Source organism: Microcaecilia unicolor, chromosome 6 (assembly GCF_901765095.1).
Source record: "Microcaecilia unicolor chromosome 6, aMicUni1.1, whole genome shotgun sequence".
Classification (NCBI taxonomy): domain Eukaryota; kingdom Metazoa; phylum Chordata; class Amphibia; order Gymnophiona; family Siphonopidae; genus Microcaecilia; species Microcaecilia unicolor.
Window position 1 is genome coordinate 71,560,355 of NC_044036.1, and position 27,670 is coordinate 71,588,024.

Genomic DNA, 27,670 nt, shown 5'->3' on the forward strand with positions numbered 1-27,670 from the left:
TTTGTGGCTTGGTAAAGGGGTTTCGCCATCAATGCAAAATTTGGAATCCAAATTCTGCAGAATCCAGCTGCTCCCAGAAACTCCCTAACTTCCCTTCTGGACTTGGGTTTGGGAATTGCAGCAACTGCTTGCTTCCTACTGACATCCAGTCTCCGACTTCCCTGGGAAATACAAAAGCCCAGATACTTCACTTCTGACTGACAAAGTTGGGCCTTTGAGCGTGAGACCTTATAGCCTGCATCCAAGAGTAGCTCCAGCAATTCTCTGGTAGCCTCAAAACACTCTTCCTGAGTCACTGCTGCAATCAGGAGGTCATCTACATACTGGAGTAAAACTCGCCTGGAAGGCTCAGATTTAAAAGTCTTAAGGTCTTGTCCTAGGGCTGTCCCAAAAATAGTGGGGGAATTCTTGAACCCCTGTGGCAGGCGGGTCCATGTATACTGAAGCTTCCTTCCTGTTACTGGGTTTTCCCATTGAAAGGCAAAAAGCAGTTGACTGGCGGGGGCCACCCGAATACAAAAGAAGGCATCTTTTAGATCTAGTGTCGTGAAATGGGTAGCTCCAGAAGGTATCAATCCTAACAGGACATATGGGTTAGGCACTACAGGGTGTAATGAGATAGTAGATTTGTTGACCACTCGTAAGTCTTGGACTGGCCGGTAGTCCTCAGTCCCTGGCTTCTGAACTGGCAACAGTGGCGTATTCCATGGAGACTGGCAAGGTCGAATAATTCCATGGGATAACAAACGATTCAGGTGTGCTTGGATCCCTTCCAGAGCCTTTCGGGGAATTGGGTATTGGCGAAGATGGATTGGCCGGGCACTTGGAAGTAAGTCTACATGGACAGGAGGAATATTTCGGGCCAACCCTGGAGGATTATCTTCTGCCCATACCCCTCTGACCTGAAAGCTATCTGCCAGGGGTAGGTCAACTTGGCCCTGTGACTGATGCAGCCGCCATTCTTCTTCAAGGGGGCAGCAAAAACTCAATATACCCTTAGGGCTGGATATCGGGGGCCGAAAGGAGACTGAAGTCTGGCCATCAGAGTCAAAGGAAATTTGGGCCCTAAGCTTGGACAGCAGGTCTCGACCTAACAAAGGGATTGGACAGTCTGGCATATACAGGAATTCATGAGTGACTGTGTGTGAGCCTAATTGGCATCTACGGGTTGTCAGGAAGGGCCTCCGGTTCTGCACCCCCGTGGCTCCCACCACTCGGACAGTTTTTCCAGACACAGGCGCTAATCGCTCCGTCACAACAGAATGTTCAGCTCCTGTATCAATCATGAATGGAATTGAGCGGCTCCCTATAGTTAACTTGACCATAGGTTCCTGGGAGCCCAGTTTGTAGGAACCCGGTCTGTCCTATTCGTCCCATTCTGCCATCTCGGCTATCCCGATGATGTCAGATTCAGGAGGCTCATATCTTCCCTCTCGAACTCGGCCTCGGCTTCCTCGATCTCCTGGTCCCCTTCTCAATCCCTGGCGCCTCTGGGGGCATTCATCTTTCCAGTGCCCTCTTTCCTTGCAATAGGCACACTGGTCCCTCTCCAATCTTGGTCTGAGATTCTCCCCCCTTGGCCGGGATTGATTGAAGGAATCTCGGGGCCTGGCTGGTGGTCCGGGGTCCCACTTTGGCTTCCCATTAGCTAGAGGTCGACCTCGATTAAGGGTGGAATTAGTAATGGCTGCCGCTAAAAGGTCGGCCTTCTTCTGCATCTTCCGGTCAGCCTCTCGGCGCACCTCCTGATCTCTATTAATGAAAACCTTGGTTGCGATCTCAATTAGCTGGGTGGTATTCATCCCTGCGAATCCCTCTTGACGCTGCAACTTCTTCCGGATATCTGGCATACTCTGGGCCACCAATGCACTATTCACCATTCTCTGGTTTTCTAGTGCCTCAGGGTCAAATGGGGTGTATGTTCTGTAGGCTTCAATTAGTCGCTCTAAAAAGGCCCCAGGGGATTCAGTTGCCCCTTGGAGAATTTCAGAGACCTTTGCCAGATTAATGGGCCTCTTTATGCCTTTCCTCATACCTTCCAGCAAGTCCCGGCAATAGCCAGACAACAGTTCATAGTGCTGCCCATTATTTGGATCCCAAACTGGAGCTGCGCGAGGAAACCGAGCTCTAACCCATTCCTCTAGGTTCTGTGTCCCCTCGGGGGCACGCGCTCGCGTGATGGCCTCAGCATTTTGCAAAATCTTCCGCCTCTCCTCAGTTGTGAAGAGGGTCAGGAGAAGTTGTTGACAATCAGTCCAGGTTGGGTTATGGGTGGCCATAATGCTAGCCACTAGGTCCACCACTGCCTGAGGCTTTTCAGTATAAGAGGGGTAATGCGTCTTCCAATTCAGAAGATCGGTGGTTGTGAAGGGTACATACTGATAGGCCTGTGCCTGTATAACCTGACCCTGATTATTAGGATCCGGTCGAGTGGTAGTTACCTGACGGAGTGGCAGAACTCTCGAGGAGGTGGGAATGGAATCTGAGGTAGAGCTAGGAGCTACCCTCCTATCATGCTCAAAGGTGATTGCAGCAGGTCTAACCCATTCAGGGGAGGTAGGTTGAAACCCTGAGGGATGGGGAGGGGTACTCATAGACTGAGAGGTAGTCACAGGTGATTCAGTCCATTGAAAGGGATGCCGGGCCCCTGATGAGTGGGGAGGGGTATTAGAAGGAGAGGCTGGGCTGTCAGGAGTTGAGGAGTCAGGGAGTGGAGCCCAAAGCGGGTCTTCGGAGGTTAACAGGGAAGGATGTGGCAGAGGAGGGTAGAGACTGGCTGAAAAGTCCAACCTAGGATGTGGTGGGGTTCGCGCAGTGGGGGAGGAACTATCCGGAGAAGCCTGTACTGGAGAAGCTTGGGCTGGGCGGCGTGGATCTCTAGGGGCGGCACGGAACCCCAACAATGGGCCATAAGGTGGTGGCTCAAGGTCTGAGGGGTCATCAGAGAGTATGGGTTTCTCAGACAGGGTAGGGGCGGAAGCCACCGATTGGGTGGTAGGCTTCCTAGGGCTCTTTCCCTCTTCCAATTTAGATTTTCTAATCTTTCTTTGAACATGGCCTAACATGAATTTTACTGGGGATCCCATATAAGTTTTCAACCAAGAGGGAGGGTCAGTCACAAGGCTATCCCAGGAATCTATATAAGGGAGTTGTTCAGAATATTCTGGTTCTCCTACAACTATGCTGTAGACCTTCCGGATTACTTCAATATCTAAGCTGCCACTAGGGGGCCACCCCACTCCCATAGATGGCCACTCAACTTCACACAAGGTTCTTAAAGTACTTGAGCTTAAAGTCTGTCCATAGTCATTAATTAAAAATCCTTTCTTGAAATTCTTAAGCATACAGTCTAGGGGAGTATCAATTTGTCTAGACGATTTCCCTCCCATAATGCTTACAGTTACAACACACAAAGAGGGGGGGGAATTTTTTTTGGATTTACGGTAAGGGGTCCGCAGATCCAGAAACAAAATGGTAGACAGACAACAATCGCTTCCTTCCGTTGCTGGCCAATTGAGCTTGCGTTAATTGGAAACGCAGCTATAAGAAGTCCGCACTCGTTTAACATTCACGCATCACACATTCTGCACAAAAAATCCCACCCAACAATTTCAGGTTTCTCAGATACAGATAAGCTCAAGCGGTTTCGCTTCTAATCTCCACTAGACTAGAAGGTACTAGGGCCTTCGCTGAGAGTTGATCAGACTCTCCTTCCCCCAATTTTTGAGGGGCTGGTTTACAATTTTCTAGCTAGAATTACAATACAGAATACAGAATACATACCCGGCGAATGTTCTTCAGTCAGTTGGGTGCTGGGATTAATGCAGGATTCAGAATCCCACCGCTGCCACCAAGAATTGTTGCAGGAATTGATGCATGAATTTATGATACTTCAGGAGTCAGACAGCAAACCAGTATGAGAGAGAAATCTTCTTTATTTGCCAGCAAACAAAGTAGAACATCAGCATTAAGTCTCTTCTTCTCTTTCTCAGCTCTCTTTGTCTCTCTCTCAGCTCTCTTTGTCTCTCTCTCAGCTCTCTGTGTCTTTGTGGCTTCTGTCTCAGCTGCTTCTCTTCTTATGCTGTCTTCTCCTTCTTCTGTCTGTTCCTTCTGTCCTTCTTTCTCTTCTGAGCTCCTTCTGACGTAAACTGCTTCTTCTCCCACTTAAATACAGTTCTATCTAGCCTAGCCTAGCCCCCTTACTCTCCAATTGGTTAAGGAATAGATTGATTTCCTTGCCTCAACCAATCAGCTCCATACAAATATCAGTTACATAGGTTCCAGACATCCTAAACTGACCTGTGACCTGGGGCCCCTTACACCAGACATTTGGGCTCCAGTCTCTTACATGTTATTATGATTGATTTCTCATATTCCTAGTACTAACTGCTAACTAAACTCTGGCATTCATTAAAGGGGTCAAGGGCCAATCTTACTTAATGGCATACATATCGGGTTATTACTTTCAAGACCATTCCTACATTTTACCTATAATTTATCAAGGAGAAGAGAGCTGACTAGTCCTGACCTCTTTCACCTATCAGCTTATACATTGAACCAGCCAGAACTGCAGATAACTTAAAACACATGTTTGACCTCTTCACTGCAGTCCTTGCTTGACTTCTCAAACAGCAGACAAAGAGTAATACAGAATTTAACAGACATTCTACACAGAATTATTAATTTACACAGAATACAGCATATTCTAAAATAAGCATCCTTATAAGACATATTCTACATACTTATAATGGTCTATATATCTATATCTAAGCTATCTCCTTATAACAAAATCTACATATCAAGCACTTCTGAAATTATTTCAGCTTTAAACTACAGCATGTCTGGCTCATTCCTTTGTTCATTCATAATAATATCCCCTCAAGATTTAATAGTATACAGATGTGCCAGCTAGCATTGGCAATTCACAAAGGACAGAGTTTCATTTCTCACTGACCTTTCTAACCTTTGGCTCGGCAAGCTAGACTTTCATAATCTGAACCATCTGGCATTCCTTCACTGTACTTGCAGAACTGAGAATTTAAAATAGTATTTGAGCACCTTTAAACAAAATTAACCCTTAATATGATTTCTCAGAATTAATCAATTTCTTTTGCCCACTGCCTCAGTAGTAGACGCTAGATACCTGAGTTGTTTTGTGTTTTAGCCCTTTACAGTTTGGGTAATGCTGATCCGATTCTGTTTCTAGTTGGTAGGTCAATGAGGTCTGTCATGTATCCTGGGACTTACCATAGATGATTTTATGGACTAAAGTGCAGATTTTGAAGATGATCTGTTCTTTGATTGGGAGCCAATGTAACTTTTATCGAAGGGGTTTAGTGCTGTTGAATTGTGTTTTACCATGTATCAGTCTGGCTGCTGTGTTTTGGGCGGTCTGGAGTTTTTTAGTGAGTTGCTCTTTGCATCCTGCATTGATTCTGTTGTAGTAGTCTGCATGGCTTAGGACCATTGATTGTACCAGTGGCGTAGCCAGAAGACAATTTTTGGGTGGGCCAGCGGGTTGGATGGGTGGGCACTACAACCCCCCCCCCCCCCCCCCCACACACACACGTAGCACATTTAAAGTTATCGGCGCTGCCTCCACTCACCTCCCACCGTGGTGCTGCCTCCTCTCCTGCACTTCATGGTCTCCGTCTCCCACCTCCGTGACAGCGCTCTATCGGCGCTGCCTGCCTGACAGCTGACAGACGCGGCGCGACGACGTCCTGCTCCGGGACCTTCCCTCTGCCGTGTGCAATCCACCCTGCGTAAACAGGAAGTTGAATCAATGCGGCAGAGGGAAGGACCCGGAGCAGGAGGACGTCGCGCCGCGTCTGTCAGCTGTCAGGCAGGCAGCGCTGATAGCAAATTGAAAGCGCTGCCGCGAGGGTGGGAGACAGAGACCGCGAAGTGCAGGAGAGGAGGCAGCGCTACGGCGGGGGTGGGAGAAGGTGAGGATGGGCCTGAGACAAAACTGGGTGGGCCTGGGCCCATCCAGGCCCACCCGTAGCTACGCCCCTGGATTGTACTAGTTTGCGAAAGGTATCTCTCGGGAAGAAAGGTTTTATTCGTTTGAGTTTCCACATTGAGTAGAACATTTTCTGTATTACTGTTTTTACTTGGCTCTCGAAAGTGAGTTTGCAGTCGATAGTTACTCCGAGTATTTTTAGGCTATCTAAGATAGGGAGTGTGTGTCCTGGGGTGTTTAAGATTGCGGGTGATGGCGCGGTGGAAGGTGATGTAAATAAGGTGAAGGCAAGACATCCAAAATAAAAGCCAGAAAAAGAAACCTTTTTTGAAAGTAGTTTTTCCCCCCTGTAACTTTGCCTCAAACTATGCGAAAGCAGGGTGGAAGAGGAAAGAAAGAGGAAGAATGGAAAGGGCGGGGGTTGTAAATTGAAGAAAAATGGAAAGAGAGAGTTAGGACTAGCTTTTACTGGGCTTGGAGCAGATATTCAAAATCATATTCCTCTCATCCCTCCCTCATACAGATGAGGGGTTTTAAAGCTTTAATTTTGGGCAGTGTGGTTTATCATATAATTTACCACACAGTGAGCCTATTATAGAAACTCATCTCCTTTTATCATGTTGATTTCTTTCTCATTTCATTTATTATGATTTATAATCTGCCTTTAACCAAGGCAGAGTACAGAAAAATACATGTAATAAAAACAAAGCTATAACAAATCCATGTTATAAACAACATTCATAAAAAGTCCAGACTGCTGCAAAATATTCATGGTCCAAAATCTGCCTTAATAAGTAAGTGCTGCAATAAACACTTGAAGACTCAAGTTCTTCTGCCTCCTAAGTGTCATTGGCAGCTTTTTCCATTCAATCAGGCCAACAATGGAATAAATTGTCTTCCATGTATATTCCAGTCAAGTTTGCTGAAAAGAAGGTACAACCAACAAATGCATCCTCAGAGGGAACGGTTTGTTGCGATATATACCAGTGGAGATGTTCAGACAAATAATGAGATGGTGCATCAAAGTTTGTATCGGGATTCAACACCAGTACTTTGTCTAATATGACCTCTTCTCCCCTCTTCTGTTTCTACTATCCGTGGTTCCTTCTTTCCCCTTTCCCTTACTCATTCAGCCCTTTCTTCCTCCTCCTGTTCCCTTCTTTTTTCTCCATCTCTTCACATTCTTGCTCCATCCCCATCTCTCTCTGTACTCCTCCCATAGCTCCGCCCCCGTGCCCCGCCCCCCTGAGCTTTACCGGCCCGCGCAGCGCCTCTCAGCTCTGTGTGAAGGTGCTGCAGGGGATGGAATAGCTGATCAGCGATCACTGCTGCCTCCTCCAAGGAAGAACAGAGAGAGACGTCGGCTGCTAAACTTTTTAGTTTTGTTTTAATATTTTATACGAGCGGAAGCGGGGAGCAGTGGCGACCTCGGGGGGGGGGGGGCAAGGCCGGCCATACTGGACGCTTCTGACGAGTGCCTTTGCCCCCTCCCGATCCTTTTTCGATTTTGTGTTCATTTTTTATTTTATGCAGAGGGAAGCGGGGAGCCAAGTATTTTTTTAATCTCACTTTTGTTTTTAAACATGCCAGCTTGGATTTTATTAGTGCAGGGGGAAGCGGGAGATGACAGCTCAGGCCTTAATGACAGGTCTGAGCTGACGTTAAATTTCTCACGGAAAATGATTCGTTGCAATCGTCGGTATGGTTAGTGCAGTCCAAATTGTCCACATTTCAATGGTAGTTTCACGTTAGCATTCCGTTTTCGTTAGCTGCTAGCGTCGCCACAAAATGGCCTTTTAATGCATTCTACGTTTCAAATTTTCCTCGTTAGAGGGTCGTTAAAGTTTTGTGCATCTGGGCCTGAGTGCAGCTGTACAATGCACAATTTGTGTGTAAAATTCGCCACTTGACCTGCAGAATTTAGCACAACAGTGACTAAGAGGCAGCTGCAGTAGCTTGTGTGGCCAGGTAGAAACTACAATGCAGATGGAGAGGCTCCCTAATGATGCTGATTCACTTCTTCCCATCCCCCACTTCCCATGCACTGATCACAACAAGAGAAGGAAAGCAGCCTGTATGTTAAATTGCATCTTTCTCTGCTGCCCTGGGCCTGACTACTGATTTGAACTACTTGGAACATCATACAGCTGCATAGTTCAAATCAGGGGCGTATCTGCGTGGGGCCACAGGGGCCTGGGCCCCCGCAGATTTCGCCCTGGCCCCCCTCCCCGCCGTCAACCCTCCCCCGCTGCTTACTTTTGCTGGCGCCGAGGTCCGACCCGCAATCTCCGTTTTTCGTCTTCCTCCGTGGCCATGCTTCCAGGAAGTAACGCTGCAGTGCTGATTCGTTGAATCCAGTTCGACGTCTGACGTCAGACGTCGAACTGGATTCAACGAATCAGCACTGCAGCGTTACTTCCTGGAAGCATGGCCACGGAGGAAGACGAAAAACGGAGATTGCGGGTCGGACCTCGGCGCCAGCAAAAGTAAGCAGCGGGGGAGGGTTGACGGCGGGGAGGGGGTGGAGAGAGGCGGCGGGGAGGGGGTGGAGAGAGGCGGCGGCGGCGGCGGGGGGGGGGAGGGAGGCAAAAATGTGCCCCCCCCTCTCTGGCTGTGGCCCCCCCTACCGCCGGATTCCAGATACGCCCCTGGTTCAAATCAACAGCTGGACTCTGTGGCAGGAGGGGAAATGCGGCCCTATGTGGAGATACTTTCCTTTTTCTTGGCATGATCAGCATGAGAGGAAAGGAGGTTGCTGGAGTGTGTGCCTGGGGAGGGAAGAGAACTGTGGGGAGGACAGAGGGAGAATCAGGAGTTTCTGGGAAGGTTGAAAAAAAAAAGTTGTGAGCCTTGTAGGTAGAGAGAGACAAAAGGAGCATAGAGAGGAAGAGTGGGTACTCTGGAGAGGAGCCAGAGAAAATTGGAGGTTGAAACTGTATTACTCCTGGGGAAACTCTGCATAAAAATATTATACATTATATAGAATTTTGTAGACAAAATATTGTGCACCTCATTTTCACAATAATTCTTCCAAGGGTAACTTTTATATATATATATATATATTCAAGCTGACTAATTTTAGTCAAGATAGGGTCTAATGTATTTCCCCCCCCCCCCCCCCCCCCCCCCCAGTAAATTACATTGAAATATACAATGCTGTCCAATCAGAAAATGTAACAAGTGGGGAAAACATGAAGAACATAACTTATAGATTTCAGTTCACTCCATCAATTTAATCAAAACAAAATGTTTTTATTTCGTTATAGGGAAAGGAGGCATAATTTGCAGACTACCAGAAGGTGAGAGAGCTATTTTTATTTCAAGTTTATCGGTGTAAATAAATGGAAACTGGTTTTCACATAAGTTAACTGAATGTTTGTAAAATAGTGTGACAGAACAGTGTGTTTTAAGCCTGTAGAGCTGCCTTTATTGATTCTCATAGTGCATTTCTCTAGTTTGGCCAGCAGGTGGTGCATGTTGTGTTTTAAGCTGTTACAAAGAACTGACCTTTCCCTTTTTTAGTTAACACAGATAAAGGAAATGCCTGTAGTGATGTAACTAGCTTTTTTTGAATGTTGTTCTTCTGGGCTCTGATTGGCTTGGAGTTTGAAATTACCCAGTAGTACTGGCTTTTGCTCTAGGCTTAGCCAGGAAGAAAAGAGAGCAGGATCTCTTTTGTGAGGCTCTGTGAACAGTTATATGTCTTGATCTTCCTAGGTACTGTTTAGACAGTATATAGATGTTGTTTTTTTTAATTGATCCATTTTTCAGTTACCTGTTATTGTTTGCGGATTGCACTTTTTATGTCTGCTGTTCAAGTTCTGAGAATAGACATAATTGTTCACCCTGCTTGTCTGGACTGATACAGAAGTATGTTGGGGGTGTGAGTGCTTTCTGGGAACTGGGGGGGCCACTGGGAGTGTGGTTTCAGTAATATAGAAATCACTGGGGATAATTTGAGAGCGGGAGACTCACCCACAGGCGGTTGAGACCCAGTCGGTGGGAGAAGGGTGCTAGTATAGAGCACAAGCAGCAGGTGGGCCTGAGCTGTGCTGGGGATAGACCATCTAAGTGGGCGCAGGGTAAACCCAGGTGAGTGGCTAGGCGTTTCGTGACAGACTTTTAGTTCTTTTTTGGTGGCAGCATGGTGGGATTGTCAAGCTCAGTGCATGGGGTGAGGGTCACCATCCACTGAGTGGTTCAGAGTCTTTTCTTTTTTTATATATGTAACCTTCAAACACAGAGCACAGTGAACAGGTACAGCAGTACATATGAACATAAGAGTAGCATTACTGGGTCAAACCAATGGTCCATCTAGCCCAGTATTCTTTTTTTTCCAAACGGTGGCCAAGTCAGGTCACAAGTACCTGGCAGAAACCTAAATCATGGCAACACTCCATACTACAAATCCCAGGGCAAGCAGTTGCTTTCTAAGTCTGTCTCAATTGCAGACTATGGACTTTTCCTCCAGGAATTTGTCCACAACTTTTTAAAACCCAGATTCACTAACCGCTGTTACCACATCCTCTGGCAAAGAGTTACAGAGCTTAACTATTCGTTGAGTGCAAAAATATTTCCTCCTGTTTGTTTTAAAAGTATTTTCATGTAACTTCCTCTTGTGTCCCCTAGTCTTTGTACTTTTGGAACGAGTAAAAAATCAGATTAATTCTACTACACTCAGGATTTTGTAGTCCTCAATCATATCTCCCCTCATCCTTCTCTTTTCCAAGCAGAAGAGCCCTAACCTGTTCAGCCTTTCCTTGTATGAGAGGAGTTCCATTCCCTTTATCATTTTGGTCGCTCTTCTTTAAAACTTTTCTAATTCCACTATGTAATTTTTTTGAGATACGGTGACCAGAAATGAACGCAATACTCAAGGTGTGGATGCACCATGGAGTGATACAAAGGCATTATAGTATTTTCGGTCTTATTCACCATCCCTTTCCTAATAATTCCTAGCATCCTGTTTGCTTTTTTGGCCGCCACCACACACTGAGCATAAGATTTTGGTGTGTTATCTACAACACCCAGATCTTTTTCTTGAGTGCTGATGACCCCCAAGGTGGACCCTAGCATCAGGTAACTATGATTTGAATTATTCTTTCCAATGTGCATTACCTTGCATTTGTCCACATTAAATTTCGCCTTCTGTTTGGATGCCCAGTCTCTTCCAATTTCCTATTCCTGCAATATTTCATAGTCTGCATGTGTTTTAACAACCTTGAATAGTTTTGTATCATTCCTAAATATGTTAAATAGCACCCTTCCCAGTACAGATCCCTGTGGTATTCCACTGTTCACCCTCCTCCATTGAGAGAAATTACCTCTGTTTTCTGTCCAGTAACCATTTCCTAATCCACACCAGAATCTTATCTCCTATGCCAATACTCTCTAATTTTCTCAGGAGTGTTCCCTTAAGGAACTTTATCAAACGTTTTCTGAAAATCTAGATACACTATGTCAACTGGCTCACCTTTACCCACATGTTTATTCATGGCTTCAAAGAAATGAAGCAGATTGGTGAGGCAAGACTTCCGTCGGCTGAACCCGTGCTGACTCTGTCCCACTAAACCATATTTGTCTACGTGTTCTGTAATTTTATTCTTTATAATAGTTTTCCACTATTTTGCCCGGCACCAGTGTCGGGCTTACCATTCTATAATTTCCCGGATCACCCCTAGAACCCTTTAAAAAAATCGGTGTCACATTGGCCACCCTCCAATCTTCAGGTACTACAGACGATTTTAACTACAGGTTACATGTTACTAACAACAGATCAGCAATTTCATGCTTGAGTTCTTTGAGTACCCTTGGATGTGTGCCATCCGGTCCAGGTGATTTAGTACTCTTTAATTTGTCAATTTGGCTCAGTACGTCTTCCAGATTCACCAACATTTCTTTGTTTCTCCGCATCATCACCCTTGAAATCTATTTCCGCTACAGGCAGATCTCTTACATCATCTTCTGTAAAGACATAAGCAAAGAATTCATTCAGTTTCTCCACTATGGCCTTGTCCTCCCTGAGCGCCTCTTTTGTTCCTTCGTGATCTAGCGGTCCCACAGATTCCTTCGCGGGCTTTCTGCTTCTGATGTACCTGGAAAAGTTGTTACTGTAAGGACGTTGATGGGTTTCCACAAACACTACAGCACTCCAGTAACTGTGAATCGGACCCTGGTGGCTGGGCTTGTGGACACTGGCTCTAGCCTGACTTTGTTACGACCAGAGCTATTCCATCCTCATTCTTCTTGATCTTTCCGCTGCTTTTGACACTGTCGATCACAGCATACTTCTCGATACCCTGTCCTCACTTGGATTCCAGGGCTCTGTCCTTTCCTGGTTCTCTTCTTACCTCTCCCTCCGCACCTTTAGTGTTCACTCTGGTGGATCCTCTTCTACTTCTATCCCTCTGCCTGTCGGCGTACCTCAGGGTTCTGTTCTTGGTCCCCTCCTCTTTTCTATCTACACTTCTTCCCTTGGTTCATTAATCTCATCCCATGGCTTTTCCTACCATCTCTATGCTGATGACTCCCAAATCTACCTTTCTACCCCTGATATCTCACCTTGCATCCAAACCAAAGTTTCAGCGTGCTTGCCTGACATTGCTGTCTGGATGTCTCAACGCCACCTGAAATTAAATATGACCAAAACCGAGCTTCTCATTTTCACCCCCCAAACCCACCTCCCCGCTCCCCCCCCCGTTTTCTATTTCTGTTGATGGCTCTCTCATTCTCCCTGTCTCCTCAGCTCGAAACCTTGGGGTCATCTTTGACTCTTCTCTCTCCTTCTCTGCTCATATCCAGCAGATTGCCAAGACCTGTCGTTTCTTTCTTTACAACATCCGTAAAATCCGCCCCTTTCTTTCTGAGCACTCTACCAAAACCCTCATCCACACCCTTGTCACCTCTAGTTTAGACTACTGCAATCTGCTTTGTGCTGGCCTCCCACTTAGTCACCTCTCCCCTCTCCAGTCGATTCAAAACTCTGCTGCCCGTCTCATCTTCCGCCAGGGTCGCTTTACTCATACTACCCCTCTCCTCAAGACCCTTCACTGGCTCCCTATCCGTTTTCGCAACCTGTTCAAACTTCTACTAACCTATAAATGTACTCACTCTGCTGCTCCCCAGTATCTCTCCACACTCGTCCTTCCCTACACCCCTTCCCGTGCACTCCGCTCCATGGATAAATCCTTCTTATCTGTTCCCTTCTCCACTACTGCCAACTCCAGACTCCGCGCCTTCTGTCTCGCTGCACCCTATGCCTGGAATAAACTTCCTGAGCCCCTACGTCTTGCCCCATCCTTGGCCACCTTTAAATCTAGACTGAAAGCCCACCTCTTTAACATTGCTTTTGACTCGTAACCACTTGTAACCACTCGCCTCCACCTACCCTCCTCTCTTCCTTCCCATTCACATTAATTGATTTGATTTGCTTACTTTATTTATTTTTTGTCTATTAGATTGTAAGCTCTTTGAGCAGGGACTGTCTTTCTTCTATGTTTGTGCAGCGCTTCGTATGCCTTGTAGCGCTATAGAAATGCTAAATAGTAGTAGTAGTAGTAGTAGTAGTACTGGAAGATGCTATTCTGCCAGGGCGCACTGCGGAGTTAGTGCTAGCCAATGGATCCAGAGAGACTGTACCTCTTCAGTTCCAGATCCTGAGCCACTTCAGGTGGAACCAGCTGACTGACAGGAGGAGGTGCTCCAGTGCTTCCAGCAGCACCAGTTCCAGTGGTGACTGGGGCTGTGAGTATGGAACAGCCTGGTGTAACTGACACACACCTATTAATCAGACTGTTGAACTTGATTTGTCAGAGTCACCAGCAGAGATCTTTCCGGATATGGGTACTGATATAGGACAGAGACATGCTTTTCAGGAAGCTCAGTGCTCTGACTCTGACCTGGAAGCCTTGAGACAGAAGGCTGGTCAGCCAACCAATGAGACTGGTAAAGATCGTATCTTATGAAAAGGGGGCTTGTACAGAGAGCCTGATCCTGTTGATCCAAATAGGCCCTGGACAACAGGCAAGCAGCTTGTAGTGTCCAGGGTGTACAGAGAACAACTTCTACAGATTGCACATGACATGTCACTAGCAGGACATCAGGGGGGTGACACGCACACGCACTAGATTGACCCAGAACTTCTATTGGCCGGGAATATCTCGAACAGCTGAGTGTTGTCGAACCTGTGATTTGTGCCAAAGAGTGGATAAGACCCAAGATCACCCCTGAGCTCCCCTGAAACCTTTACCCACTATCAGTGAGCCCTTTGAGAGAATATCTGTGGATATAGTGAGGCCTCTAGCTGTCCCTAGCAGGACTGGGAAAAGATATGTATTAACAATGGTGGACTTTGCTACCAGACATCCTGAAGCGGTAGCCTTATCCTCCATAGAATCAGAGAAAATTGCAACTGCCCTACTAGAAATATTTTCCCGGCTAGAATATCCATGAGAAATATTCTGAGACTAAAGGACACAGTTTATGTCTGAGTTGATCCAGAGTCTTTGGGCACACTGTGGATTTGTTACAAGAAATGATTTATCTTGGGGAAAAGAGCTCGAGAGCACTCGCTACTGTTTATAATTTAAGAGCAGGTGCTGTATTTATAAGTTTTAGGATATTAATTTCTCCACCAATCACCAAAGGTGATAATTGCAAAAAATTAAATAAATTAAGTATATATAAAAGATACCATATACTCAGAACACAAAGAGACCGTATTTTTAGCTTCAAAAAGGTTGATTTAATATACAATTGCACACGAGAGGTAGGTTTTAAGAGATCTTTACAGATAATCTGTGCTTAAGTAAGGTAAAGTAGCAGGTCTAGATCAAAAGTTATAACTTACAAAGCAGTCTGTTGCAAAGCATTTTGTGGTCCATTGAAGAGCCATGAGGCAGGTGAACTGCAGATCAGGAGCAAGGTATCTGGATTGGTGCTGAAGAGAGAATCTCCTGGAGGGAGAGTCTTGAAGAGAGAAGAGAGAGCCTCTGCAGTGAGTGGATCTGAGTTGCTTGCAGTTGAAGAGAATCTGACTCTTGGGAAACAGCTTTTGCTTTTATATCTTGCAAGCTGCAGGAGGATATGCCATGTGGATCTTTGTCCTGGTTTCCACACGACCCTTGGGCATTTGCAAAGCATTGTGGTATCTTGGTCTCATGTCTGTACACGACCCCTGAGTCTTGGTCTCATGTCTTATGACATCACGAGACTTGCTGTCTGGATTTTGCTGGCAAATGGTCTTTTGATGTACAGGGCTTCCTGCTCAGTCTCTGGAGCAGATACACATTACAAGTCCTTCCTTTCTGCACATGTCTGAAAGCTGATGGGAGGGGCAGGTATACCTTTGACAAGCAAATGTCCTGTTTATGCTTTTCCTCTGAGTTCTTTGTTTTCAATGGGGTATTCAGGTGCCCACCTTAGTCAAGCTTTTGTTAGGTGGGAGGGCAGAGGAAGCTCTTTTGTGTTAAATGTTTGTAATTAACTATCCCTGCTATCAGAAGTTCCCAGAAAAAGGAATGGGGAGAGAGGGGCTTGAAATGAAACTATTTTCTCTGCTGCAGTGTCAAATATATAAAAGCTGCATAAATATATTGGTGTATATATAATCCAGCAAAATATAATAAACTGATACCATTACAGATTGAAATCTGTACGTACCACACCATCAGGCTCATTTTCAAAAGAGAAGGAAGTCCATCTTTCGACATAAATCGGAAGATGGACGTCCTTCTCCCAGAGACATCCGATTTTGGACGTCTCCAACTGCAGTTCGTCACAAGGACGTCCAAATTTCAAGGGGGTGTGGTGGAGGCGTAGCCAAGGTGGGACTTGGGCGTGCCTAACACTTGAACGTCTTTGACCCGTAATCAAAAAAAACAAGGACGTCCCTGACGAACACTTGGACGTTTTCACCCGTATGTGTTTTTATTACAAATAAGGCACAAAAAGGTGCCCAAAATGACCAGATGACCACTGGAGGGAATTGGGGATGACCTCCCGTTACTCCCCCAGTGGTCACTAACCCCCTCCCACTGTCAAAAAACATCTTTAAAAACATTTCGTGCCAGCCTCTATGCCAGCCTCAGATGTCATACTCAGGTCCTTGACAGTGCATGCAGGTCCCAGGAGCAGTTTTAGTGGATACTGCAGTGCACTTCAGACAGACAGTCCCAGGCCCATACCCCCCCCCCCCACCTGTTACATTTGTGGAGGAAATAGCGAGCTCTCCAAAACCCACCACAAACCCACTGTACTCACATCTAGGTGCCCCTCTTCACCCTCTTCATCCGTATGATAGTGGTGTACAGTTGTGGGTAGTGGGTTTTGGAGGGGGCTCAGCACACAAGGTAAGGGAGCTATGTTCCTGGGAGCATTTTATGAAGTCCACTGCAGTATCCCTGGTTGGTGTCCTGGAATGTCAGGGGGACCAGTGTACTAGAAATGCTGGCTCCTCCCCCGTCCAAATGGCTTGCATTTGGATGTTTTTGACATGGAAGTCTTTGGTTTCGAAAATCGCCGAAAGTCAGAAACATTCATGTCTAGGGACGTCCAAATTTAAGGATTTGGACGTCTGACGGTATTTTCGAAATGAAAGATGGACATCTTTTTTCGAAAATACAGGTTTCCCCGCCCCTGGATTACGCCATTTTGCAAGGAGGTCCAAATCGCAACTTGGACGTTTCTTTCGAAAATGCCCCTCCATATCACCCTGAAACTAATGGGTTGGTGGAGAGATTTAATGGTACGTTAAAGCACACGTTAGACTTTCGTAGAGACAGGGGACCATGACTGGATGCAGAGAAGTACCTCAGGAGTCTACAGGGTTCTCCCCCTTTAAGCTACTTTTTAGGTTGAAGGGTGAGAGGGCCCCTTGACCTAATAAGAGAACATTGGGCGGGGAAAGTTGATACCTCTTGACACCCCTGTAATTGAATATATAGTTAATATGCAACAGAGATTAGAAGAATTTCTGGGCTTTATTAGAGATAACTTACAGGCAGCCCTGACTAAGCAAAAGACCTGGTATGATCGTAAGGCCTGAAATAGAGAGTTTTATGAGGGCCAGCAGGTACTTGTTTTAGTCCCAGTTCATTAGAATAAACTTCCAAGCTAAATGGGCAGGACCTTACAAGGTCATAAGGTGCCTGAATGATACAAACTATGTTATATCTATGGACTTTCAAGACAGAAAGCAGCGTACATTTCATGTAAATATGTTAAAGGCCTATGCAAATCGCACAGCTATGGTACTAGCCGTGTGCCCATAGCTTACCTCTTAGCAGAGACATTACCAGAGGGATCCGACACTGATGAGAGACCTTCTAAATGTACAGACTGTGGAAAAACCTTCAGTCAAAAGGTAGAACTAGAAGAGCAGCAGGAAACATGTATGAAAGACACCTATTTTTACATGCTGTAAGTAAGAGAAAGATTTCAGTATTTATAAATGACCTAGAGATGGGAGTAACTAGTGAGGTAATTTAAATTTGTTGATGACACAAAGTTATTCAAAGTTGTTAAATTGCAAGAGGATTGTGAAAAATTACAGGTGGACCTTACGAGACTGGGAGACTGGGCGTCTAAATGGCAGACGACGTTTAATGTGAGCAAGTGCAAAGTGATGCATGTAGGAAAGAGGAACCCGAATTATAGCTACATAATGCAAGGTTCCACGTTAGGAGTCTCCGACCAAGAAAGGGATCTAGGTGTCGTCGTTGATGATACGTTGAAACCTTCTGCTCAGTGTGCTGCTGCGGCTAAGAAAGCAAATAGAATGGTAGGTATTATTAGGAAAGGAATGGAAAATAAAAATGAGGATGTTATAATGCCTTTGTATTGGTCCATGGTGCGACTGCACCTCGAATATTGTGTTCAATTCTGGTCACCGCATCTCAAAAAAGATATAGTGGAATTGGGAAAGGTGCAGAGAAGGGCAATGAAAATGATAAAGGGGATGGGACAACTTTCTTGTGAGGAAAGGCTAAAGTGGCTAGGGCTCTTCAGCTTGGAGAAAAGACTGCAGAAGGGAGATATAATGGAGGTCTATAAAATAATGGGTGGAGTGGAACAGGTAGACATGAAGCATCTGTTTTACTTTTTCCAAAAATACTAGGACCAGGGGGCATGCGATGAAGCTACAATGTAGTAAATTTAAAACGAATCGGAGAAAATTTTTCTTCACTCAACGTGTAATTAAACTCTGGAATTCATTGCCAGAGAATGTGGTAAAGGCGGTTAGCTTAGCGGGTTTAAAAAAGGTTTGGCTGACTTCCTAAAGGAAAAGACCATAGACTATTATTAAAATGGACGGGGAAAATCCACTGCTTATTTTTGGGATAAGCAGCATAAAATGTATTGAACTTTTTTGGGATCTTGCCAGGTATTTGTGACCTGGATTGGCCACTGTTGGAAACAGGATGCTGGGCTTGATGGACCTTTGGTGTATCCCAATATGGCAATATTTATGTACTTACTAGTAAAAAAGGCCCGTTTCTGTTAGAAATGAAACGGGCGCTAGCAAGGTTTTCCTTGGAGTGTATGTTTCAGAAAGAGCGTGTGTGAGAGATGGAGCGTGTGTGTCAGAGAGAGAATGTGAGAGAGAGAGAGAGAGAGAGACAGAGTGTATGTGTTTGTGCGAGAGAGAGAGTGTGTGAGAGACAGTGTTTGTGTTTCTGTGTGACACTGTGTGAGAGAGAGGGACAAAGACAGTGAGTGTGTGAGTGAGAGTGTATGTGGCAGACAGAGAATGAGTGACTGCGTGTGTGGTGTGAGGAACCCCCTCACCCCCTCCCTCTCCCCTGCCCCCTTGCAGCCAGACATGTGCAGCGACCCTCCTCTCCCCGTGTTCCCCCTGCAGCCACCCATGTCCAGCATCCCCCTGCAGCCACCCATGCCCATCAACCCTCCTCTCCCCCTGCTGCGTCCTTCCTGTCTCCCCTGCTCCCCCTGCAGCCACCCATGTGGTCTCAGCCCCCCCCCCCCCCAGCATCCCTCCTGTCCCCCTGCAGGCACGCATGTGCAGCGTCCCTCCTCGCTCCCCTGTCCCCCCTGCAGTCAGCCATGTCCAGCGACTCTTCTGTCCCCCTGTCCCCCCTGCAGCTACCCATGTCCAGCGACCCTCCTCTCCTGTGCAGCCACCCATGTCTGAGGACACTCCTCTCCTTTTTCCCTGTTCCTCCCCTGTGGCCAGCCATGTCCATCGACCCACCTGTCCCCCCTGATGACCACCAACCCTTCTGTCCCCCTGCCCGCCCTGTAGTGTCCATCCTGTATCCCCTGTCCCCCTTACAGGCACCCATGTGGTGTGTGGAGCCCCATCCCTATCTCCCTGTTCCCTGCTCCCCCTGCAGTCACCCATGTGCAGCGACCCTCCCCTCCCCTCCCCCTGCTTCCTTCCAGCCACCCATGTCCAGCGAGACCCCCCCTTCCCCCCCCAGCCGGCGCAGCACCCAAAGAAAGCCCCTTGTCCCCCCCTTCGCGTATCACCCGACCCCCCCACCGTGGCACATCACCAAGCCCCTCCCCCCCATCAACCCCCTCGCCACCCGCAACCGCTAATACAAACTGTGTCCGGCGGCTGCTGCTACTGCTTCTGCTAGTCAGCAGCAGCAGCCCGTACATAAAGAAAACAAAAAAAATCCTCCTAAAACGCACCTCCGTTGAGAAGCATCTCACATTGGCTGAAGTCTCAGCATGCGCGCCTCCTCTCCCTTCTGACGTCTCGGCGTTTCTCCGGGGTCTTCTGGCAGGGGCATTGACGTTGAGGGGAGAGGAGGAGCGGCTGCAGAGACGTCAACCAATGTGAGATGGTTCTCCACGGAGGTGCATTTTAGGAGGTTGTTTTTTTGTTTGTTTGTTTTCTTTATGTACGGGCTGCTGCTGCTGAATAGAAGCAGCAGCAGCCGTCGGACAGAGTTTGTATTAGCGGTCGCGTGTGGCGAGGCGGTCGATGTGGGGGGGAGGGGTTGGGTGATGCGGCGAGGAGGGAAGGGGGGTAGGGGCTTTCTGATGCCCCGTTGCACGGGTTGTTGTGGCAATGCGGCGAGGGGGCACTTAGAGGTGCACCGTTGAGGCTGTTTGTGTGTGTGTGTGTGTTGTGTGTGTGTGTGTGTGTGTGTGTGTTTGTGTGTGTGTGTGTGTTTGTGTGTGTGTGTTTGTATGTGTGTTTGTTCGTATATGTGTGTGTGTGTTATCGTATGTGTGTGTGTGTTTGTGTTTCTGTGTGTGTTTGTGTGTTTTTTGTGTGTGACTGTGTGTTTCTGTGTGTTTGTGTTTGTGTGTGTGTTTTTGTGTGTGACTGTGTGTTTGTGTGTGTGTGTTTTTGTGTGTGACTGTGTGTTTGTGTGTGTGTGTTTTTTGTGTGTGTGTGTTTTTGTGTGTGACTGTGTGTTTGTGTGTGTGTGTTTTTTGTGTGTGTGTGTTTTTGTGTGTGACTGTGTGTGTTTTTTGTGTGTGACTGTGTTTTTGTGTGTGACTGTGTTTTTGTGTGTGACTGTGTTTGTGTGTGTGTTTGTGTGTGTGTGTGTTTGTGTGTGTGTGTGTTTTTGTGTGTGACTGTGTTTGTGTGTGTGTTTGTGTGTGTGTGTGTTTTTTGTGTGTGACTGTGTGTTTGTGTGTGTTTTTGTGTGTGACTGTGTGTTTGTGTGTGTGTGTTTTTTGTGTGTGACTGTGTGTTTGTGTGTGTTTGTGTGTGACTGTGTGTTTTTTGTGTGTGACTGTGTGTTTGTGTGTGACTGTGTGTTTGTGTTTCTGTGTGTTTGTGTTTCTGTGTGTGTGTTTTTGTGTGTGACTGTGTGTTTGTGTGTGACTGTGTGTTTGTGTTTCTGTGTGTTTGTGTTTCTGTGTGTGTGTTTTTTGTGTGTGACTGTGTTTGTGTGTGTGTGTGTGTGTTTTTTTTGTGTGTGACTGTGTGTTTTTTGTGTGTGTTTGTGTTTCTGTGTGTTTGTGTTTCTGTGTGTGTGTTTTTTGTGTGTGACTGTGTGTTTGTGTTTCTGTGTGTGTGTTTGTGTTTCTGTGTGTTTGTGTTTCTGTGTGTGTGTTTTTTGTGTGTGACTGTGTGTTTGTGTTTCTGTGTGTGTGTTTGTGTTTCTGTGTGTTTGTGTTTCTGTGTGTGTTTTTTTGTGTGCATGTGCGTTTGTGTGTGTGTTTGTTTGCGTGTGTGTTTGCGTGTGTGTTTCTGTGTGTGTGTGTGTATGTGTGTGTGTGTGTGTATGTGTTTGTGTGTGCGTTTGTGTGTTTCTGTGTGTGTATGTGTTTGCGTTTGTGTGTGTTTCTGTGTGTGTATGTGTTTGCGTTTGTGTGTATGTGTGTGTGTGTTTGTGTGTGTCTGTGTGTATGTGTGTGTGTATGTGTTTGTGTGCGTCTGTGTGTTTCTGTGTGTGTTTGTGTGTGCTTGCGTGTTTGTGTGTGCTTGCGTGTTTGTGTGTTTGTGTGTGCTTGCGTGTGTGTGTGCTTGCGTGTGTGTGTGTTTGTGTGCTTGCGTGTGTGTGTGTTTATGTGTGTGTTTATGTGTGTGTGTTTGTTTGTGTGTGTGTGGGGAGGGGGGGTGGGGTTGCGGGTGGCTTTTGTGGTCATGTGGTTGGGGAGTTTGCCAGCAATCTGTAGCGATTCCTAGGCAGGGGGAGGAGTACGGAAACACTCCCCCTGCCTGGGTCGTTGTTTGTTGGAGGGGGTTGCCAGTTGGTAGGGGTGCCTTTATGGATCCCTTTACTCTCTGTGTTCCGCCCTCGAGGGCGGGGCAGAGAGACATGGTGAGTTGGATGGCTTCACCACCATGAACTTACGAACTGTTTAGGGATTTTGCAGATGGCTTCAGCAGGTTGTCTTCAGAATGTTGAGGTAGCGTTTTATGTACAGATGGGGCGTGGCTGAGAGCGGGTCTATGAGTGAGGGTGACTGGTCCTAGCCTATGAAGACTACAGGATTTTTGTGCTTCTCTGTCTTGGAGTGAGCTTCTCTGCCTTGGAGTGAGCTTCAGAACGTTCAAGGTGGGATTTATTAATATAGATATGTGTACTTAAGGGTTATCTCTCCTGCACGTTGAACTGCCTCAATCTTCGATGGGTCCTCAGCTTGTACCCCTGATGGATTATTGATGGCCTCTCCGTCGTGGAACCCCACATGTCTACCTCTATAGCGGGCTACAGTTCTTGCAGGCTCAAGGAGGGGCTCAAACACCCAGCTGAGCCAAACCAAAAGCTCCTAATGAAGCAGGAGGACCTCCAGAGAGACCAGGTATTACAGCTGTGTGTGCTTACATCATGTGCTCGCGAGGGCTGAGGGAAACCTCGCCCCAAAGCAGGTCAGCACTTCACCCGTGCTGCTAGCAGCAGGGGCCTGGCTGACGCTTAAACCCCCATCGAGAGGCTAAAGAGGTTATGCTGTCTCAGCTTGCAAAAGAGATGGCTGAGGGTGGATATGATTGAGGTCTACAGAATCCTGAGTGGTGTGGAGCTGGTGGAGGAAAATTGATATTTCACTCATTCAAAAAGTACAAAGACTAGGGGGACACTTGAAATTGCATGGAAATACTTTTAAAACAGATAGGAGGAAATATTGTTTTCACTCAAAGAATAGTTAAGCTCTGGAACTCGTTCCGGAGGATGTGGTAATGGTGGTTAACATATCTGGGTTTAAAAAAGGTTTTGGCAATTTCTTGGAGAAAAGTCCATAGTCTGTTATTGAGATGGACATGGGAGAAGCCACTGCTTGCCCCGGGATTGGTAGCATGGAATGGTGCTACTAATTGGGTTTCTGCCAGGTACTTGTGACCTGGATTGGCCACTGCTGGAAGCAGAATACTGGACTAGATGGACCATTGGTTATGGCTGTTCTTATGGTCTACATATATTGAATGCTGCACATTTTGAATTGCTTAATTTCTGACATAATGAACTTAAATACACATTAAACAATTCTGCTGCACAGGTACTGGTAAATGGAAATGTATCGGGTGAAATTCGGATTAGTAGGGGTACCAGACAAGGCTGTCCTCTATCGCCTTTGCTCTTTGCACTTCAATTAGATCCATTAGTTAGAGATATACATGGTTGTGCAGCGATTTCGGGGGTAAAAATTAAAAGACAGGAATTTAAGATAGCCGCATTTGCGGATGACTTATTAATGATAATTACGAAACCGAAAGACACTCTAGGGAATCTCTTGCAAATTTTTAGAGAATATGGAGATTATTCGGGTTTCAAACTGAATATAGACAAGTCAGAAGTGCTTCCGATTAATGTGGACATACACAAGCTGTGGGTGGGAGATTTTCCTTTGAAGCAGGCACAAAAATCTTTTCTATACTTGGGTATACAGTTGCCGGCTAGACCAAAAGAGCTATATCATTTAAATGTTGAAAAATTGCTGGAGCAGACAAAACAACAGTTAGACTCATGGGGGACGTTAACACTCTCGCTCACGGGGAGGATCAATCTTCTTAAAATGGTGATATTACCGAGATGGTTATATATTTTGCAGATCTTACCTATAGCCTTGTTGCAGAAAGATATAAAGCGCTTGTACCGAATAATGTTCAGGTTTTATTGGGCCAAGAAAAAAGCTAAAATACAACAAAAATACATGTTGGGAGGATGGAGACAGGGGGGCCTGGGAATTCCCAATATTAAATATTATAATATGGCATGCTTATTACGACTGGTGAGAGATAGACTATTCCATTCTCCTGATCACACACCTATAGAGATAGAAGATGCAGTATTCAGTCCATATCACTTTACTACCTTATTGCATCTGCGGAATGTGGAAACCCCTCATAGAATTAGACACAATACCCTACTTAAGCCCTTGAGAGAGGTGTGGAAATTTATAGGTACATTTTTAGGTGGAGACTCAAGAATAACGGAGCTACTAAGTATTAGAGGAAATCCGGTCTTCAAACCAGGAATGGAGAATAAAACTTTTGATGAATGGGAAAAGTTAGGTGTGAAAACCCTGGCAGACGCACTAGAGGAGAATGGGGATATTAAACCATTACCGCAGTTGCTTCATCAAGAGGAGCCAGGCTGGCATGATACTTACGCATATTATCAACTTAAACATTACATACAAAAATTAAATAAAGAAACACTTAAATTTCAGTTAGGTAATAAAATTATTAACTTTTTTGAGGAAATTACAGAAAATGCCCCTTCTATATCACAACTATATCAGAGATTGTGGAGCCTAACTCCTGAGAAGGAGATGACCCTGCTGAGACAGAAATGGGAAAAAGATATAGGGAGGGACTTGCAATCCTGGGATATAGTAGCACAAATCAAAAGCATTCCATACCTGATAGGGGGAACTGATTATAGAGAATGTGCATTTAGAATGATACACAGGGCATATTTTACTCAGGTTCAACTGTATAAATCGGGGGGTATTGAAACAGCTCTTTGTTTAAAATGTAATAACGTTGAGAACTCCATTTATCACGCGATGTGGAACTGTGGATTAATACAACGATATTGGAGACAAATAACTACTTATCTTACAGGTGTGTTATGTAGTAGAGTAGCTATGAATCCATTGCAACTAATATTAGATATGAAGGAGGTACAACCGAGTTTAAATGCAGATAAACTATTGCTACGGCGCAAATTATGTCTGATAGCAAGGAAATGTATTATGCAACACTGGACTACGCATAATCCGCCAAATTTCTGGCACTGGCATAGTCAAGTACACCAATTGTTGGTCTGGGAAGCAAAAGAGGCTAAAGGAAATGATAAAAGGAAAACGCGATTTCTTAAAATCTGGGGCTGCTACTTGGAAAAGATGACACAGAAAGGGCGGAGTCTGATTATTAATACTTTATGAACGGAATCTATGTGATACCAGAAACGTTTGGAAATTAATGTGGGTTACAGGGGAGAGTAAGAAGAATGGGAGGGCAGGGGGTGGGGGGTGGGGTATGGGAAGGGGAACTAGTAGATATAAGGATGGAAGAATGAAACATAATAACATTATGGAAGATAATAGTTGATTTTATTGTATTAAAACAGGATAAATGAGGTGGACAATATCTGTTTATGTTAAACACCGGCAATAATACAGTGTTATGTTGATTTCTTTAATAATAAAATTGTTGAAACATAAACAATTCTGCTGATAAATCTGAACTGTGAGGCACTCCAGTTTGTAATTTTCTCAGATGTGATTTTCAGTCGCCAATACAGATTTTTTGCTGCCTATCACTCAAAAAAAGAGTTAAACCACTCAAACACAGTACCAGTGATTCCACAGGCTTGTAGTCTATTTAGTAAAATCAAATGCAGCTGAAATATCTAATAAGACAAGAAAATAACTGTAGCAGTGATGAAGACCTTTTCTTGTTACATCAATAGTTGACGACAAAGCATCTTCCATACTATGATTTCTTCTAAATCCAAATCTGTTCACTTTTTCTAAAAAGTTGTCATTTGGTATTGGACTGCCTTTTCAATTAATTTAACCAACATGGGTAAAGGATGAAATCAATCTATAATTATTGGAAATAGAATGATCTGAATTGTGACTTTTTTATTGAAGGACATGCTGAGACAATTTTAAGTATTAAAAGTAAATTTCCTTGTTTCAAAGAGGCATTACCCATAGCTGTAAGTTTTGGAAGTAATTTAGAACCAGTAGCTTACTCTACCATGGTGAAGATAAATCTCCAGAGGAAATAGTTGATCTAACCTCATCTTTGCTAATAGCATCAAAATCACTCCAACCTTCTTCCTTTAATGGGAAGCTGTCATCATTATTTATTTATTTTTAGGCCATTTATACCCCGCCTCTTGCCACAGTGTTGCAGCCCCAAAGCAGCTTACAATGAACCAATAAATAAAATTAAATCAGACAATGAGAAATGGAAGGGTAGAAGGAACAGAAAGAGGAAGGGAATATAAATACAATCTAAAAGCAAATTAATGAGTAGGCAGGGAGAGGAAAGCAGAAAGAGGAGGACGGAAGGGAAAAGTCTAAAATCAGGTCTTGACTCGCAAAGTCTCGGTTAGGCTGGTGCAGGGCTGTGGAGTCGGAGTCGGCAGCAATTTTGGGTACATTGAGTCGGAGTAGGAGTCGGCAAAAATGTACTGACTCCTCATACATTTGAATAAAGTACTTCTCTGCTGTGAATAAAGCTTAGTACCTAGTTGTTTCACTAGTGTGAAGTCCAGCTGAACTATTTTGCTGGAGAGCTTCCCTCTGCTCAGTCTCCCTTTGCATTTACTGACCTGCTGTAGAGCACCTCCCTTCTGACCCCACAGTGAACTTAAGCTCCAGGAGAAGATCATTCAGCACACACAGATAAGACAGCAGAGAGACTCCACCCAACTTCCTCTCTACTCTGCAAGAAGAGCTTTATATTTTAGTGGAAGTGGCACACCATTCACAATGGCAAAAAGAATGTCAGGAAATATGACAAAGTCTGCTGTTTATGAACACTTTACAATATCAACAGATGGGAAACATTATGTATGTCAATGTATTATAGAAGATGATGATGGTGAAAAAGCATGTGATGCAAAAATTAGCAGTTTTAGTGGTTATGAAAAAAATGCACCTACAAGAGCATCAAATTTGAAAAGACGCAGCATTTCCATCCTAAAGTGTTAGAAGCTGTGAATGAGAAAGATAGCAATGAAAACATTCCATCTACTTCAGGGTCAATAAAAGATCAGAAATGTACTGGAGGCCAGACACAACTATCAAGATTTTTTTACAGCTGACAAAGTTACTATAACAATGACACCAGAAAAATTCAAAAACCACATAGTTGAAATGGCAGTAAAGAATAGTATACCACTATCTTTTTTTTTCACAACCAGCCTTTTTAGGCTTAAATGGAGAAATGGCTAAAAAGCTTGGAGTTTCTCTGGAACGAGAAAGTATAAGGAAACTTATACTTGAAGAGGGCAAATGTAAGAAGGAAGAACTAAGAAAAAGTCTGAAGGGACGTTTTGTCTTTATTAAAATGGATGCATGCACACGTCACAGAGTCAATTATTTTGCAATTAATGTTAGATTTGCTGATGAAAACAAAAAAACAATAACCCGGACATTAGGAGTAAAGGACACTCAGGCACATCATACCAGTGAGTATCTGCAGAAGTTAGTGGAAGGTGTTTTAGAAGATTTTGAAATTAAAAAGGAACACATTCTATGTATTGTAACTGATAATGCTTCAAATATGTTAAGCACAATTGAAAAAATGAAGGAAGTTGATGAAGAAAGCAGCATACAAATATCAGAAGATGACAATTCTGCAATTCAAGAAAGCTGTGAAAGTTTGGATGATATTGCTGAAGAAGCATCTAAGCTTATTACCATTCAACATATGCATTGTGCTGTTCATACTCTGCAACTAGCAATAAGAGATGGATTGAAGGATCGTCATGCGGCTACACTAATTAGCAAGTTGAGGCAAGTAGGTGTTGCAGCCAGGATCCCTAAAACAGATGCTATTCTGAAGAGACGTGCTGGAAAAGGAGCCATTTTGGATCAAGCAACGCGCTGGGGAAGCACTTACTTGATGATAAAGCGTTTGCTTGAACTAAAAGACTTTCTTGAAGAACTGGACAATGTAAATGTTTCATTAAAAGAAAACCAGTGGGCTCAAGTTACAGAATTAGGCTACTTTCTTACCCTTTTGCTGTTACTAAGAAGCTGCAATATGAAGATTTAACACCAGGTAAATTTTTCTTGGAATGGAAGGGC

At 44.9% G+C, this 27,670-nt stretch overlaps 1 protein-coding gene across 1 annotated transcript in view; it reads left to right on the forward strand.

Moving 5' to 3' along the window:
- The window catches only part of BRDT (bromodomain testis associated), a 296,166-nt gene that overhangs the window by 27,793 nt on the left and 240,703 nt on the right, over positions 1 to 27,670 (forward strand). The window contains 1 exon segment of the mRNA XM_030206522.1: positions 9,232 to 9,264. The gene's annotated coding sequence lies outside the window, so the exon portion shown is untranslated.